This window comes from Vicugna pacos, unplaced genomic scaffold, assembly GCF_048564905.1.
Source record: "Vicugna pacos unplaced genomic scaffold, VicPac4 scaffold_8, whole genome shotgun sequence".
Lineage (NCBI taxonomy): Eukaryota > Metazoa > Chordata > Mammalia > Artiodactyla > Camelidae > Vicugna > Vicugna pacos.
Window position 1 is genome coordinate 211,534 of NW_027328729.1, and position 16,166 is coordinate 227,699.

The window sequence follows — 16,166 nt, forward strand, 5'->3', positions numbered from 1 at the left end:
CGTCGCGGCCCGGGTGGATCTCCGAGTGGATCCCCTCCCCCCACGAGGTCGACCAGCCGCCGCGGCCCTCCCGCCCTCTCGCCCTCTCGCTCCCTGTGTCCTTACGGGATCCCCGAGTGGATCCCCCCGCGAGGTCGACCAGCCGTCGCGGCTCGCTCTCTCTGTGTCTCTCTCATCGCGTCCCGAGTGGATCTCCGAGTGGATCCCCCCCCACGAGGTCGACCAGCCGTCGCGGCCCTCTGTCCCGTCGCGGCCCGAGGGGATCTCCGAGTGGATCCCCCCCCCCAACGAGGTCGACCAGCCGTCGCGGCCCCCTGTCCCGTCGCGGCCCGGGTGGATCTCCGAGTGGATCCCCCACGAGGTCGACCAGCCGTCGCGGCCCGAGTGGATCTCCGAGTGGATCCCCCCCCCACGAGGTCGACCAGCCGTCGCGGCCCTCTGTCCCGTCGCGGCCCGAGGGGATCTCCGAGTGGATCCCCTCCCCCCACGAGGTCGACCAGCCGCCGCGGCCCCAGTGGATCCCCCCCCCAACGAGGTCGACCAGCCGTCGCGGCCCTCTGTCCCGTCGCGGCCCGAGTGGATCTCCCAGTGGATCCCCCCCCCACAACGCGTTCGACCAGCTGTCGCGGCCCTCTCAGCTGCCCGCGGCCCGAGGGATTGTACTCCGTGTGCCTATGCGGCTTACCTGGCCTCCTGTGGCCCCAAGGATCTCTAGTTGACCGGGCGTCCTTGGTTATTGGATGATCTGGGTTGCTTCACGTCATGTAGGGATTTTTAGTTTGCATGCTTGGCTTAAGTATGTCTGTCTTTGTCTGTCTTTGTCTGTCTTTGTCTGTCTGTCTGTCTGTCTGTCTGTCTGTCTGTCTCTCTCTCTCTCTCTCTCTCTCTCTCTCTCTCTGTATGCGGTGTCTGTACGCATGCGTGTCCGTGTCTATGGACTTTTCTTTCTTCGGGCGGGTAGGCGTCATTTGGCTTATTTGATTTTTTTTTTTAACTTTTCTTCCCCGTGTTCCACGGTACCATCGTGTTTATCTATTCTACATGTGGAGATCCCAGTCCCGTCCCACCGCCCTTACCCCTGACAACCTCAAGTTTGTAATCTGTCGGTCTGTTTCTGTATTGTTCGTTCGTTCGTTCGTTCGTTCGTTCGTTCGTGTTTTTTTTTGGAAATCTGTTCACCTAGGACTATAACTGTTTGTACGAAACAGATAGTAATAGAATCTCAAGCCCATCCTACCGAGAACAAAACGTTTCAAAGAGAAAGAAAGGAAGGAGAAGGGGGAAAAATAAAAGTCTCTCTATTTTCTTGCTTCCCTCTGTCACTCCTGATGGTTTAGATGTCTTCTTTTACAATTTTGTGTTTATTCTGTTTGGAATGAACGGTAGTGATCACCTTTCCGGGGATGAGTGTCTCATGTTTGTACCGTCCTGCTGCTTCTCTATTTAGAGTAGACCTGTGGATGTTTCTTTTCGCATGGGTTGAGTGTTGCAAAACTCTTTTAGTTTTTGCTTGTCTGTGAAGTTCTTTACCTCTCCTTCTATTCTAAAGGATAGCTTTGCTGGATAGAGTATCCTAGGCTGCATTGTTTTGTTTTCTTTTGTTTTGTTTTGTTTTGTTTTGTTTTGTGTTTCATTCAGGAATTTCAATAGATCTTGCCACTCCCTTCTGGCCTGACGTGTTTGTGGAGAGAAATCCGCTGAGAGCCTTATGGGGGTTCCCTTGGAACTCACTCTTTGTTTTTCTCTTGCCTAAAGGCATTTAGGATCATTGCTTTCTCCTTGACTCTGACCATCTGGATTAGGATAGGTCTCGGTGTGGGTCTGTTTGAGTTCTCCCTGTTTGGCACCCTCTGAGCCTCCTGGACTTGGATATCGGATTCCTTCCTTAGAGCTGGGAAATTGTCAGTCATGCTTTCTTCAAATACCTTTTCGACCCCCTTGCTTCTTCCTTCCCCTTCTGGAACCCCTATTGTGCGTAGATGGGCACGCTTTCGATGGTCCCGTAGGTCCCTGAGATTGTTTTCGTTGTTCTTTATTTGTTTTTCTCTCAGCTGTTCTGATTGGGTTCTTTCTGTTGTCCTGTCTTCTGGGCCACTTATTCGCTCCTCGGCGTGATCTAGCCTCCTTTGGACAGCCTTTAGACCACTTCTCATGTCAGCCAATGAGCTGACCAGTTCTCCTTGACTCTTCTTTAGAGCTTCGATTTCGTTTTTGACGTACAGTATACATCTAAACACTATCACTTGGAGTTCCTTCGGTACTTGGATCTCTCCTTTTTTGAAATCTTGATCTAGCAGGCCATCCGTGTCTATTTTGTGGATCGTGCTTTCAGGGAATTTCTCTGGCTCTTTTCATTGGGAGTGGTTCCTCTGCTTCCTCATGCTGCTCCTATCTCTCTGGCACTGTGGCTTAAGGAGTATCAGTTATCTATTGTGGTCCTTAAGGAGTTTAGGTATTTATCTAAAGCCTATAGAGGAATAAAACTTTAAAAGGGGGGGAGAGGGGGGAGAGAGAGAGAGAGAGAGAGAGAGAGAGAGAGAGAGAGAGACAGAGAGAGAGAGACAGAGAGAGAGAGACAGAGAGAGAGAGACAGAGAGAGAGAGAGAGGGAGAGGGAGATAGAGGGAGACGGAGAGGGGGATAGGGGGAGAGAGAGAGACAGAGACAGAGACGGTGGGAGGGGGAGGGGGGTGGGGGAGCCGGATTTTAAAAGAATGGAGGAAAAAAAGGTTTGAAAACAGTGTACAAGCAATAATAGAAGAGCAAGTGGAAGCAGAAGAGCGATCGAGTTGAGACGTCTTCTAAAAGCCTTTAAAAAATAGAAAAGATCAGAAAATAAAACACAATTGTTTCAAAAGTAAATTTTTAAAAGGTAATCGGAAATAGAACAGATTTTAACAAGAGATAAAACACAGGATTTGAAAAGGAGGGAGAAAGAAAAGGTTTGAAGACACTGTGTAATCAATAATAGAAGAGTAAGTGGAAGCAGAAGAGCGATCGAGTGGAGACGTCTTTTAATAACCTTAATAAAAAGGAGAAAAAAAAATCGAGAAACGATATCTGAAACCTGTAAATAATCAATAACAGGAGATCTAAACCAAGAGAAGAGAAAAAGGAAAGGGGGTGGATGTTTAAAAATAAGAAGAATAAAAAGATTTTCAAGGAAACATTTAAAAGGGATTAAAACCGTCAACGTAGACGACTGTTCAAAAGTCAAGGTTAAAAAGGTAACAGAAGGTAAAACCGATAGAAGAGAGATTAAAAAAGAGAAAGGAAAAGGAAAAAAAAAGGGGGGTGGGGGAAGGACGTGTTCCCGGCACCGCGGTCGGATGCTGCGTTCCTCCCGGGAAGGAGGGTGGCTGGCTGGCCGCCCGCCCTCTCCCGGCCCCGGTCGTTCCGCTGCTCTGTGCGGCTGTGTGCTCCGACTCGGGTCGGCGGCGCTCCTCTCCGTAGGTGGGCTCGGGGAAGACCGTGGAACCGCCCCGCCCCTAGCTGCGTCCCCAAACTCGGCTCCTTCTTAGTCATGGTGGCGCGAGTTCTCTGAGGTACCGGGGCAGAAATATCCTATCTGCCTCGGGCTGTAAACGAATCTCAGTCCTGCCTAGAAGGCTGCGGAGCCCCCGGGTGCGGATTCGAGTCTCGGCCCCGCCCCCGCCCGCATGCTGCACGCCAGAGGCTATGGCGGCTGTGGCTGCGTCCCGCCTCTCTTCTCGCGAGAAGCGCCGGTGATGGCGCCGCGGATCTGAGGAGACGGAGGCTACGGCGCCCCTCCCCCCAGGGCACACCGGCCGTGTTGCTTTGCCTTTCTTTTCCCGTCATGGACGGGGGGGGGGGGGCGGGGGGGGGGGCGGGTTGTTCTGCTCTGTATCCCCTCCCGGCCGCCGCCCTGGTCCTCCGCCCGGCTCGTGCGGCCTGTCCCGGCCCCTGGCTGCCGGCCTGCGACTCGGGCTGGGTGTCGCGGGGACCCTCTGTGCCCGTTTCACTTGGATCGGTCGGTCAAGGGGTGCTCTGGGTAGATCTGAGGCTCGGGGGCGCCCCCTCCGTCCCGTCGGCCTCTCCGTTGGAGAGGGGCAGTTTTGGCGAACGAGCCCTATTCCTCCTCTGCCGCTCCCTCCCCGCGGGACCGGTCCCTCCCGCACTGTTTTGCTTTTTACTCTTTCTTTTCTCCTTTTCTCCTACCAGATTTTGGGCGTCTTTGTCTTTCGAAGAGGGCGGTGTTCTGTCGGAGTTCCGCAGGTGCTCCGATTGGCCGAGTGGGTCCGTCGATGTGAGTTTTGGTGTATTTGTGGGAGAGGGTGAGCTACGAGTGTCCTTCTACTCCGCCGTCTTGCTTCTCCGCGGGTTATTTTTGAAGAGTAGGTGCTGGGGATTGAACCCTGGGCCTTTATTTTTTGCATGCTAAGCACGAGCTGTACTGCTGGATCTCTAGGCCCTCCCCACCGCAACACCCCTCCCCCCCTTTCCCACCGCCTCCATAGTACTCGATGAATCTCCTGACTAGATATCTATGCTTCCTTGGAATGGGGCCGTCCGTTTCTTCATCGGATGGATGGACGTCTGTGGATTCGTCTCGTTTCTCTCCACTGCGGTGGGTGGCATCGGGGCCTGGGGTGGGGTTGAGTGGCGTGGGCTGGGAACTGTTCTTCACGTGTAGAGGTGGAGCGGAGCGATGAGGATGGTGACTTTTTCCCCCGAGTGCTCACGCCGGGTGATGGAGGCCTGTGGTCTCACTTGGAAGAGGACTCGGGTGACTGGAACAGAGCCCGTGTGGGGTCGTTGTGGAGGGAGGAACTCCACCCCCCAGCCCCAGCCCCAGCCCCGGCACTTGTACCTCATCGAGGGACGGTCGGCCGAAAACAAATGAAAGCTGTCAGAGGTGGGGGTGGGGGTGGGGGTGAAGGGGTGGGTGTGTGTGTGTGTGTGTGTGTGTCCCCGTTCCCCGTACCACAGTCCCTGGTCGAGGCCCCCCGAGCGGAGAAACGCACGCCAGGCCGTCCGTGCTCCTGGTTGTCCGGCCGCGTGTCCCCGCCGCCCAGAGATCCCGAACCGTCCCGCTCGCTCCCCTGCCGGGTGCCGTGTGCCACCTGCCTGTCGGCCGGGCGCTATTTTAGACACTGCGAAGAAGTCGGCCGGACGGCCGGGCCGGGCCGGGCCGGGCCGGGCCGGGCCGGGCCGAGCCGAGCCGAGCCGAGCCGAGCCGAGCACGTCCAGGCCGAGGTGGGTGGTGCTGGGTTCAGAGGAGTGGGGTACAAGCGGGAGGCGGGCGTCGATGGAGGGGAGGGGGAGGGGGAGGGGAGCAGGGATGACGATGGGCTGGGGGGCTTGGCGTGTGGGGTGGGGGTGGGAGGGATGGTAGCCATCCTATGACTTTCTCTCCTCACCCCGCCTTTGGCAAGTCTGTTAGAGTGACGAGGTTGTGCTGGTTTCTGGCTGGTGCACACCACAGTGATTGTGTTCTTCTTTTTCCTGGTCTTTTTCAGGAACCCTCGTCCCGAGGGACTGAATCTAGTGCCCTGTGCTGCGCGGTACGACCTAGGGGTCGAATCTGCCAGGAGAGGTCTTACAAGGATCTGGAGGATCCTGGAAAACTGCTACCATCCGGAATCCTACATGGATATTCAAGATCTTGCGGATGGATGGACGGACGGAAGACGGATCGAATGGAGGCCCCGCCCCATCCCCTGGACCCCTTGGCCCAGGAGGATCGTGATGGGTCTGGAAAGGACTCTTCCGACGAGGGTCTCGGGATGGACTTTCTCGGTCCGCGGAAGGTGTTTCTGCACAAAGAGGAAGAGAGGGGCGTTCTCGGCCGGAGAGCCCGAACCGCCTCCTTTCAGGGATCCGCTCCAGTCTGGGTCGGGGTCGGGGTCAGAACGCGACCACCGACGGCTCCCCTCCCTCGTCTTGGCGCTCCAACTTGGGAAACCCTCCTCCCTGCCCCCTCACCCATCTTCTCGTCAGCCTGCCTCCAGCTTCCCCGTGCCAACTACCTCTCTCATGCTGCCGGACTTTCCTCCCCCTTGGGCCGCCAGGAAGCTCTCCCACTCCTCCACGTGCTTTGGCTTGGAATCCCTGACAAACACAAGCGGTGCTGGAGGGCGGGGCCGGGGGCAGTGGCAGAAGGACTCCCTTCATCTTATGGGAGCGACTTTTATCTCCATAGGTGGCGATTGAGAAAACACATAAAATCACTCAGAAGAATACCCATGTGTAGTCTCCCTGACCTAGATCCGTGTCTGTCTGTCTGTCTGTCTCTCTCTCTCTGTCTCTCTCTCCATTTCGCTATTCTGTGTGTGTGTGTGTGTGTGTGTGTGCCTTTCTGTCTGTCTCCCTTGTCTCTCTTTCCTCTCCTCTCCCCTCCTCTCCTCTTCCCTGTTCTCCCCTCCCTTCCCCCCTCACCCCTCCGCTCCTCTCTTCTCCCCTCCCCTCCACTCCTCTCCTCTCCCCTCGCCTCCTCTCACTTCCCCTTCCCTCCCCTCTTTTCCCTCCTCTCCTTTCCTGTCCTCTCCCCTTTTATCCCTCCTCTCCTCTGCTCGCTCTCGCGCTCGCTCTCTCTCTCTCTCTCTCTCTCTCTCTCTCTCTCTCTCTCCCTCTCCCCCCCTTCCCTTCCCTCCCTCCTCCCTAACCCCCCAACCCCTACCTTCACAGGGCCTCATAGATTGCAATCGGTTTCCATGAAATGTGATGAAGAGGGAATGAAGTTTAGAATGATATCCCCATGCCATCGAAACCTTCTTCCCCAGGGACAGCGAGTTATTTGTGGTTGTGTTTGTTTTTGTTTTTCTTGTTGTTGTTTTGGGGTGCAACGAGGGCACAGGAGGCGTTGGGAGTGAGGGTGATGTTTCTCTTTCTGTCTGTCTCCTCCTTAGGAAGGATTTTAAGAGGAGGGAGGACTCACAGAAATCTACCATCTCGTCTCGTACTGCAGCTGTGTTTGAGCTTCCTATACGATCTGGGCGGAACACTCCCCACCCTCACCTCAAGCCGCCATCGCCGCCCCCTCAGCCCCCACCACCCCCGTCCAGTCCCGCGCTTGGGGTGGTGGTTGGGCATGGGGGGATGTTGGCGGGGTGGTCGTTGGTGGGGGTTGGGGTGGTGGAGGAAACCAGAAAACAGACCACTGTGGCACGTGGCTGACTGGGGCTTCAGGGTGAAGGAGGATGAATAAAATGGCCGGAATTAGGCTAACGGATTGCTTCGTTTTTGGGCGGGGGGGGGGGGGGAGAGGAGGGGAGGATCATTAGGTCATTCATTCATTCATTTGCTTGGGGGGGGGTGTCATTCGGTTTCTTATGCTCGCCCTTAAAACGGTCGACTCTTCTGACTGACCGGTTGCTGCTCACGGTTCCAGGCCCGTTGTTGAAACTGGAAGCTATCGATCTTACTGTTTCTACTGTATTTCAGTCATTGCAAGTCATCATCGTGCTGGGTCTCTGAGTCCTTCTCCGAGGGTCGGTCACGGGACTACTGACCTGACAAAATAGCCTGAGTGACCAAGAAGGCCACACCTTGAGTGCTTATGAGATAATGAGATCTAACCGCCAGCCTCTATAGAATGGGTCACCTGGGAGGCATCGTGACACCATGCTGAGTCTTCTGATGAGAAAACGATTCTGTGGATGGTGATCATCGATGCTTGATTGTTTGAGCTATGGCTCTAGAACCACCCCACCCACTCCATCCCCAAGGTGGGTACACAGTTTTGAAGACGCTAGCCTGCTGTGAATCCCCTTTGCCCGGCAGAGCGATAAAATGACCTCTTTTCTTCTAAGCTCCAAGGCCTTGTCTCTGGATTCTTGGGCTCATCGGGGACGGGGGCCGATCTTTCGGCAACAAGCGTGCTTCAGAAACAACGGATGCCCGAGAAGGACACTCTGCCTCTCCCTCTTCTTCCGGGCCTGAAATGGGGAGGAAAAAATATCGCTTCCCCTGGAAGCCGGAGTCCAGAGCCCGCCATCCGGAGGGACTTCTGGCTTGGCCTTCTCCTGGGGTGGGGGGAGGGCACGCCACCGCACGTGTTCTTTGTCAACTCCCCGTTTCTCTCTTCTCGAGTTATCTCTTTGGGAAGGCTCCCACACTGGATGAAAACAGACAGACAGGCTGGTATCTCTCCCTACCCCACCCTTCGCCCCCCAAATGACTGAACTTCTGTCCCATCAAAATCACCACTTGTTTTCTTCCAACGTGGCTTTCTTGGATCCTGGAGGACTGACATCAACTTAGAGCCAAGATGGGCACAGAACTAGGACCTTCTCGGCTGGCCTAAGAAGTCTGTCATCGTGATGTGGGAGGTATTCTTCGAGGGACCTATCTGACTAAGTGCTTGACGGCCTTTTGGACTTTGAACCAACTTGGAGATAGGAACTAGGATGAGAGGGCCCCCGAAATAGCTCAGCAAACTCTTCTCCACCCTTAGAAGAGAGACAGACAGATAGACAGACAGACAGAGAAAGAGAGAGAGAGAGAGAGAGAGAGAGAGACAGACAGACAGACAGACAGACAGACAGACAGACAGACAGTGTGTGTGTGTGTGTGTGTGTGTGTGTGTGTGTGTGTGTGTGTCTGTCTGTCTGTCTGTCTGCCTGCCTGCCTGCCTGTCTGTCTGACGGTCTGTCGGTCTGTCTGCCTGCTTATTGTAGGAACTCTCTGTCAATGGAAGTATAGTTGACTTACAATGTTGTGTTCATTTATGACGTACGGCATAGTGATTCACTTATTCACACACACACACACACACACACACACACACACACACACACGTATACTTTTTCAGGATAGGTTATTACAAGCTATTGAACATAGTTCCCTGTGCTAGACAGTAGGACCTACTTGTGTACCTAGTTTGTATAGGGTGGTTTATATCTGCTAATCCCAAACTCCTGATTTATCCCTCCGCCTTACCCCGTTCCTCCACCCTACCCTGTCCCCTGTGTTAACCATCGGTTTCTTTTCCATGTCTGCGAGTCCAGTCTGTTTCTGTTTTGTAAATAGGTTCCTCGGAGTCTTTTTAAAATGGAGTTATTTATGTATGGATGGGTGTCTTGACTTACTTTCAGATCCCACCTAGAAGTGATGGCATAGGATATCTGTCTTTCCCTGGGTGACTGACTTCACTAAAACTATGGAACGCTTCACGCATGGGCGTGTGTCGCCCACGTTCAGGGGCCGTGCTGATCTTCTCTGGATGGTTCCCATGTTAGTCTATGTGCTGTGGCAGCAAGCGCTTTCCTTAGGGTTTTTGTCTCAACCTGAAAGCCAGCCCGGAGACTGAAGGTCTTCTAGTTGCCTCCACTATCTGCCTAGGACCCTCTCCACGAATGTTTCCCATTTTCTCTCACCCTTTTGCCTTGGCATCATTGAGTACGAAAACGCTCCGTCTCCTGAAGCCCTGCAGACGGAAGCTGGACAACGGGAGGTAAACGTCAGAGAAATGGCCACAACAGCTCCTGTGGAAACCATCCTCGGGCCTGTTTTCGGGGGAGCCGCTCAGAGAGTTGAGCCGAACACCCCAGGACATCATCAGAGGCATTTCAAACTGCTCGAGCCGTTTCGATGACCCCGATGTGTGGAAATCTCCTACCAGACTGACCCCCTACTCCCGGCCCTGAATCTGGTTTCTCATCTGCTCCGACGATTCACCTTTGTGCTGTACTTTGGTTGTCCACACAAGTGCCTCTTAGGCGATACCTGACTGCTTGCTCCCTAGGCCTAGCTTCAGAAGCCCATCGACACCACCGCCTCCTGAGACGAGATACTACAACTGTTTCCTTGAACAGACCTGTTCTCAGAACTAAGAAACTGGGTCCATGAAACGCAGGCCCCCTAGGAAACCATTCCCTCCCTCCTGCCCCCAGACCGCACGCACGCACGCACGCACGGACGCACACGCACACGCACAGTCAACAGCCCAGCTTTTAATGTGTAAAACTTCCAGGGAAGTTACAGAATAGGGAAATGTTGGGGTCCAGAGTAGGCTGCCCCAAAATGCAAGTGCCCGATGGATTATGCTGAATGAAAGGGACTTCACAAGTGGCCAAGGGGGAGGGTATAGGTCAGTGGTAGAGTGTGTGCTTAGCAAGCAAGCACAAGGTCTTGGGTTAAATCCCCAGTACCTCCGGTCAAAAATAAATGCATAAAATCGAATTCCTCTCCCCGCCCGCCCCCCAAAGTATACACTGCTGTATGTCAACTGTGTCTCAATAAAACTGGAAGGAAAAAAAGGAAAAAAAAAAAAAAAAAGCATGATTTAACAAAAGAAAGAAACAAACAAAGAAAGAACTGCCCGAGGCAAGAGGAACACTCTGTCCCTCCTTTCTGCCTCCCTTCAAGCAGGGGAAAAAGAATTTTTTTTTTTTTTAAAGTCTCCCATCCCAGAGGAATCTATCAAGTCAGAGGTCTGCTTCCATGCCCTTCCATGATTCTCAAACGGTTTAGTGGGGTTTACCCAGGTTAGGAAAAGGAGGGGACTCCTTTGGCCTGAGACCAGGCGAGATTCTCCCCCCTCCCTCCCGCCTCCCTCCGTGCAGTTGGGACGGGGTGGCCTAAGGGTGGGGAAATTGAAACCAAAAAACAAAAGCCGTTCAACGGAGAGGAGCCGGAGGCCAAGTCAAAGGCTCTGACCTGAGCACAGAGCTTTCTGCATTTGAATGAAGCGATTGAAAGAGGCCCTGCCGAATGGATCCTCCTGACGTCCCCGCCCCCGCTTCCAGGAGACAGTCCAGTCGATTTAGGACCCGATTTGGGACCGATCGGTGGAGGAGGCCTGGGCGGCGGCGGCAGTGGCGGCGGCGGCGGCGGCGGCGGCGGCGGCGGCGGCGGAAGCAGCGGCGGGGGGCGGGGGGGGGTGCGCGGGCGGGGGCGGGACCAACGGTCGCTCCAGCTCTGCCTGCCTGCCTGCCTGCCTGCCTGCCTGCCTGCCTGCCTGCGGGGCTGAGGCCTGAGGGCCACGCTGGTTCCTGCCACTCAGGGAAACTTGTGCGGGTGTTGCCGAAAGATCGCCCTCCCCAACCCCGTCCCTGACGAGCCAAATAACCCAGAGACAGGGTCTTAGAGTTTAGAAGAAAAGAGGCAGCTTGATTGCTTTGCTGGGCAAAGGGGACTCACAGCAGGCTAGTGCCTTCCAAACTGTGAACCCGTCTTGGGGTTGGGGTTTCATGCTTCTGTGGACGAACAGGTTGGAGCATGAAAGGGAATCACAACAGGCGGGAGCATAAAAGGTGCTCATGATCAACAAGGGTCTCTGATACAACTTCCTCCTAAATCTGGATGAGTGTCTGGTAACATGGGACCTCCTGGTGGTCTAGTAGGTCATCAGCCCGTGACCTTCTTTCTCTGGTCAGACTCACCCGGCGGCACCAGCGCCACGGAGGAACTCGGGGTGGGGGGGTGGGAGGGGGGCTGGTCGTTCTCCTGAGCTTATCCTCCCGTGACTCCCTTCCTGGGGAAAGACTCAGACGTCAAACATGATTGTCAATTTGAACGATCAGAGGAAGGTCCAATCAAACAGTTAGAATCGACAACTTTAGCTGCTTTGAACAGTGGGCCTGGGGCTGGGAGCGGTGTCTGGTCAGTCGAGTTTGCTGATCGTTCTAAAAGCAAGCAGTAAGCATAAAGCCAAAAATTGGCTTAGCCTAAGTGCGGCCACTTCATGATTCCTCCTTCACTGGGGGCCGAGGCGCGGGGGAGGGCGGGGGTGGGGGACACGACTGAGGTGGCGACGAACTTCTCCGTGAATGCTCGGAGCCGAACTGCTCTCTGGGCCTAGGTCCAAAAAAGGCCTGAGTCTCAGCTATGACAGGTTCTCTCTCTTTCTGGGCACATGGACTGACTCGCCCCGCATCCTCCCATCCTGTCAGACCCTTCGGACACGCACCTCCACCCGAGGAGTTCTTTGGCCTCGTCCAGAAAAAACAAACACACGCACGAACAAAACCAACCGAGCACACAGAAACCCTGATGATCTCCTTGGACCCCATTCACTTCGGAGAGTCCCTCTCGTAGAAATCCCCTCAGCTCGATGATTTCACCATAGCCGCCTCCCTTTCTCTGCCGCAGTGACCCCCACCCCCACCCCCACCCCCACCCCTGCGTGGGCCCTGTCCCTCTACCTATCAAAAGCCAAACCCCAGGAGAAAAGAAAATCAGAATGCTGCTTTGAGCCACTGGATCTGTGAAAGGAACCAAACAGAAAGCCGAAATAACCAAACCAGCCGAACACCAAAAGCGAACAGACAGATACCCCAGAAAGAAGGGCACGCTGACCCTGGCCCCTTTCCTTCCTGGAATCAGGACATAACGTAGATCTACACCCCACCCCCGACCCCACCCTCCCCAGATGTCTTCTTTATGCCGGAACGAGAGTGACGTTCTTAGTGTCAATGGTGCTGTTTTGGAAACGACAGGCCAGCCAAGAAACAAGCACCACTCGGAGGGTTGGAGTACTCAGATTTCTTACGCCGGCGGGCTCAGAGGGGCTTCTGCTCCTAAGCCCTGAGCACCCCCAAGACGTGCACGTGAGGTTTTATAGGGTTAAGTACAAGCTTGGGGTATTCGGCCAATAGGCACGCGATAGCTTTAGCAACAACATTATCACAAGAGTAGAGGCAGTGAGGCGGCAAACCGACATTTCAAGGCCAGATATGTCTCTTTGAAAATCCAGCTGGCTAGCAAAGCATGAATAGGGAATCAGCAAACCGACACTTATTAATTTAGATTTACGAGTTAGCCCAGCAGACCTCAGATCAGGAATCCGACACTTGTTACACTTAGATTTGTAACTTAGCTTGTTAGCCCATCTGGGCTTTTCCTTCACAGTGTAAAGCGGAGAAGGAGAGAATTCTGTACAAACAGACCTCGATGAAAAGAATCCTCATCCTCTTTTAGGCCCCCACCTCAACACACACACACACACACACACACACAGACACACACACACACACACACACGCATGCACGCACGCGCGCGTATAGTTACTCCTGTTCTCTCTCTCTCTCTTTCTCTCTCCCTCTTCCTTTATTACTGATGTTTTTAAAAATGTTTACTGATAACACAGAAAAAAATTGCTGAAGTGTTGTCCAGGAATGATATTCATTTTTGAAAACATGATATATATTGTAAAGGGTTTGGGCTCCCTTAGAAAAATCCCAGTCCAGGCACGATTGTATAGCACCTCTTTTCACTTTCAAGTATCTCATTTCAGACAATAAAGTAGCCTGTCATCTTTCTTGTGCATGACGTTTGTAACTGGCACAAGTCAAACGGCACAAAATTCAGACCCAATCTCCTGATCCGTATGATTCTCATATTCTTTTTCTTTAGTGACCCCAGAAGCTATGGGTCTGTGCCAACCACCCGTGGCTGTTCACTATCCAGCATTTCTTCCATTATCTTTATGTTGTCCTGTTTCTTGGAAGTATTAGTGCAGCTACTTTTCCCGATGGTCTGTCTCTGTCTCTGTCTCTGTCTCTCACTCTTTTCTCCTTCTATTTTGGGCGGGAGGGGCATGGGTTTGATTAGGTAATTTATTTATTTTAACGGTGGTTCTGGGGATTGAACCCAGGACATCATGCATGCTAAGCAGGCACTCTAACGCTGATCTATATCCTTCTCTACACTGCCCCCCCCGACTCTCCAGCACCCCCCCCTCCCCGGCCAGGGCCTGTCTTTGCTCAACCCAATAGAAGAGCATTTATGTTTTGCCAGTTTTCTGGGTCCTTCTTTGTTTCATAAAACTGAGAAGAAATACGTGTGGAAGTTCTCTCCTATGAATTGAACAGACTGAAGATCCTTTAAATAACCAAATGAGGTGGAAGTGCCGAGAGTACCATACGGGAACACACCGAGACACATCATCATCAAATTGACCAAAATTAAGGGTAAGGAGAAAATATTAAAATGAGCGAGAGAAAAGCAACAAATAACATACAAGGAGGGAACTCCCGTAAGGTTATCAGCTGATTTTTCAGCAGAAACTCTACAGGCCAGAAGTGGGTGGCACAACATATTTAAAGTGATGAAAGGGGAAAACTGACAGCCAAGAATACTCTATTCAGCAAGGCTCTCGTTCAGATTTGAGGGAGAAATCAAAAGCTTCACAGATAAACGAAAGCTACAAGATTTCAGCACCATCAAGCCGGCTTTACAAGGAATGTTAAAGGATCGTCTCAAGTCATCAAACCCTAAGAAAAGAGAACAAAAAGATGACAGAGAAAGGGAGGGAGGGAGGGGGGAGAGAAAGAGAGAGAGAGAGAGGGAGAGAGAGAGAGAGAGGAGACCTACAAAAGATGGCTTTGCCTGTTTAGGGTCTTCCGTTGTTCCTTATAAATTTTGAAATTGTTTGTTCTAGTTCTGTGAGGAATGTCGTGAGTATTTTGACAGGGGTTGCATGGAACTTGCGGATTGCTTTGGGTAGTGTGGCCATTTTGATAGTATTGATTCTTCCAATGCAAGAGCACAAGACAGCTTTCCATTTCTTTGTGTCATTTCAGATTCTGGAGTATAGGTAACCTCCTCGATTAAGTTTATTTCTAGTCATTTTACTGTTTTTTGACGCAATGGAAGTGTTTATCCCAGTTATAAAATTCTGGTTTTTAAAGTGGAGGAGGGGAAAAAAAAAAAAAAAAAAAAAAGGAAAGGAAAGGCCACAAATGGCAAAATATCCTTCTTTATTACGGGTGAATTGTATTCCATTCCGTGTGTGTATGTGTGTGTGTGTGTGTGTGTGTGTGTGTGTGTGTGTGTGTGTCCCCTCTTCTTTATCTATTCAAATATTGATGTGCACTTAGGATGCTTCCGTATCTTGGCCATTATAAATGATGTTGCTGTTAATAGCAGGGTGTGTGCATCTTTTTGAATTCATTCTTATTTTGCGGTTGGCTTTATTCCTTTGATAACTGTGTAAGTTTAAAAAGCTAAAGCGCTAAACCTTCCTGGAAACAATGAACAGTACGTATATGTAAATTAAAAAATATGTGTGCAGTAAAAAATTAAAAAATAAATAAATGAATAAAAAAGAAAGAAAGACAAGGAAATTAGCTATCAAGCCATGAAAGACATGGAAGAAACTTAGAAGACATCTTACTAAATCAAAGAAACCGGTCTGAAAATGTTACCAACTGGACAATTCCAACCAAAGGACATCCTGGAAAAGGCAAAGCTCTAGAAACAATAAAAAGATCGTGGTATCCAGGGGTTTGGGGAGAGGGAGGGAAGGAGGAATGAACAGATACAGCGTGTGGGATTTTTTAAGGCGATGAGATTATTCCGTCGGATACCATAGTGGTGGCTACATGTCATGATACATTTGTCAAAACCCATAGAACGTACGACATCAAGAGTGAACCGTCATGTAAACTATGGACTTTGATTGATAATAACGTGTCCATGTCGGACCATCAGTTTGACCAAATAGGCCACACTGATGAGGGATGTTGAGGGGAGGGGAGGATATATGTGTGGGTGGGGAGGGCTGTGTGAGAACTCTCTGTATTTTCTGCTCAATTCTGCTGTGAGCCTGAAACTGCTCTAGGAAATAAAGTCTATTAATCAAAAAACAAAAACAAGAACAAACACAACGAAACAAAACAAAACAGCCAAATGAGGTGAACCAGGATTCAGTCATCCAAAATGGAGCTGGACGGCCAGTGGGAGGAACTTGGTTGCAGACATAGTCTTGTTTCGGGGAGGGGCACGTTGTCCCCTCCCTCTACACATCTTGAGTCCTCTGGGCTGGACTGATCCAAAAATGGACCCCAGACGGATCGTTGAGCAGGAGCGACAGGGAACCTCCTGTCTTTCATTCAAGCACTCATGTGTCCCCGAAGCAGGCAGCTTTTCTCCGTTTTAGGACAAGAAATCAGCCCTTTGTGCGAAATGGACCGGGCTGAGAGACTTTGGTTTTGGGTGACCCGTCCGTGAAGAATCGAGACAGAGTTTGGGTTTTTGGGGGGAAGCCCCTGAAAGAAGTCACGAGGTTTTTTGGTTGGTTGGTTTCTCTAGGCTTCCGGGGCCTGAAGGCTCTCAGTGGGAGATCAGGGTGATTTCCTAAGTCCAGATGCAGGGAGGGCACCCTCCACGGAAGTGATTGATTTCCCGCTTTCAGGGAGACAGAAAGAAGAGTCTGAGGGTCCGGTCGGTCCCTCTTGCGTCTGCTGGCCCCTCGGCTTCTTC

The 16,166-nt window shown here is 52.1% G+C and overlaps 1 non-coding gene across 1 annotated transcript; it reads right to left on the reverse strand.

The window, feature by feature from the left end:
• Nucleotides 1-9,114: 9,114 nt before the first annotated feature.
• On the reverse strand, nt 9,115-9,223 carry LOC140692526 (U6 spliceosomal RNA). The gene has a single exon (XR_012068094.1). It is a non-coding gene; the product is annotated as a U6 spliceosomal RNA (small nuclear RNA).
• Nucleotides 9,224-16,166: the final 6,943 nt, after the last annotated feature.